Below are 2,129 nucleotides of genomic sequence, written 5' to 3' on the forward strand. Positions count from 1 at the left end.
TGACTTCGTAATTTAGTTTCTTTTGTCTTGTCTTCACCACCTGGCTACTGTTGTAAAATGTTGAGAGATTCAAACAAAAAGTAATCAATAAATAGAACAAAATAAAAAAGACTCCACGTCGCTAGCGGAAGTGCAAGTGTCTGAGAGTGCAAGTCTGAGAGTGCAAGTGCAAGTCTGCAGCCAGACACTTCTCCGGCTCTCGGGACCCGACTGGATGTTTTGCGCCGCGAGATTAAATTCCTGAATAAAACGCGGTCGGTAACTCTGGTGTAATTTGAACGGGAGCGGGCGGTCTAACAATATCCCGTTATCGACGTCCATTCAGAACAGCATATCTGCGCTTTATTCTTATTGACCACCGGTACAGCTTGCGCTCAGGACTGTTATGCATGCGCTGCACGCATGCTTTAAACGTCACGCGTTTTATTTGCGTGGTCTGTGCGCAGCATGTGCATAACGATGCTCAGAGCAGGCTGTACCGGTGGTAAATATACGGCCCTCAGACAGGACAGGCAGGTTGTCGATGAGTGACCGAGCAGAATAAGGATGGAGCAAAGTGTGGATGCGCTGTCCTTGAAGGACGTTCAACTCCGATTTGTTTATATTTTGCATAGCCTATCATTTTAAATGAAAGATGTCGTATTTATTTATTTTTCCCTGCCACACTTTTCCTACTGTGTTAACAGAAAAATGTCAAACGAATTTAGTATTTTGACAAGACGAATAAAAATAGCTAATAGGCTATTTTTGTACAACCTTTTTATTTTATTTTCTCTCTGCAACACTTTTTCCCTATTGTGTTGTAAATGTTAAACGAATTGTATCCTGACAAGACGAATCAAAATAAGAAATACAATTTTTGTACATTTTTATTTTCTCTGACACTTTTTTTTCCTAGCTACTGTGTTGCATAAAATATTAAACGAATTTTGTGTCTTAAGATAATTCATATAAATTCAAGTCAAAGTCAATAAATTCAAGAGTCTTGACAAGACGAATAAAATAACATACAATTTTGTGCAGAATACACTTTTATTTGTTAGCCTATCTCTCTTTCTTTCAGTAGCGGAAATTTAAATGTGAGATTCCGGAAACGAGATCTAAATTTAGCGGGAACGGTCGGGTCGGGAAGAAAACTATTCTAAGCGGACAGCGAGTGAACAAAGAGTGAATATATAGCGGGAGCGGGTGGGTGCGGAATATAACCTTGCGGGAGCGGGACTAAAAACAGTCCCGCGCAGACCTCTAATTTAAAGAAACGCTAATATTTTGAGCGCGAAAAAATCTCGTTTTTCCTGTGGTTTGCAAGATCACAGGTATTTTGTATTTAGGTGCAATAAATCGAAGCATTAAAGCATGAGTTGAATTAAAGTTAAATATGAAAATACTTACAGGAGTGATAAAAATCAAACTTCACTCACAACACTACGTGAATTCAGCGCTTCCACATCTCAACGGTTAGGCTCATGAATATTAATCAGATGCGCGCTTAAAGGGATAGCGACCTGAAAATAAAATTTCTGTCATCGTTTACTTATTCTAAACCCGTGTAACTTTCTTTCTTCAGTTGAACACAATATATATATATATAATTTTTTTTAATAATGTTTGTAATCAAGCAATTGCCTGCATCCACTGACTTCCATACACCCCCCCCCATTTATGGAAGTCAATGGCTACTGGCAGCTGTTTGGTTACCAACATTATTCAACATATCTTCTTTTGTGTTCAACAGCAGAAAGAAACTCAAACCGGTTTGGAACAACATGAGGGTGAGTAAATAATGACAAAATTTTCATTTTCGGGTGTAAAAGTTCCTCGTTACCCTTTCGATGATGAAGGCTTTCTTATTTTCAAACAGCGCTTTCTACGGAAAAAAAGATATTAGATCTTTCAGAGACCAAAGAAATCAAGTTCTCTTAGAAACCAATGGTGTAATGAAAAAACAAACAAGTCTCACTTAATTTGATATGATGTATATTTTCTTCAGATTAAGCAAAAAAACTAGTCAACCAAAATAAAATGGTTTTATGAAACATGTATTTAGTATTTGATGAAGCTACATGTCCATTCTAAATAATAACCGTTAACTTTATTGAAGGGTTTAAGTCCCAGTTTAAAACATTATA

Source organism: Sinocyclocheilus anshuiensis, unplaced genomic scaffold (genome assembly GCF_001515605.1).
Source record: "Sinocyclocheilus anshuiensis isolate Anshui unplaced genomic scaffold, SAMN03320099.WGS_v1.1 scaffold2100, whole genome shotgun sequence".
In the NCBI taxonomy this organism is placed as follows: domain Eukaryota; kingdom Metazoa; phylum Chordata; class Actinopteri; order Cypriniformes; family Cyprinidae; genus Sinocyclocheilus; species Sinocyclocheilus anshuiensis.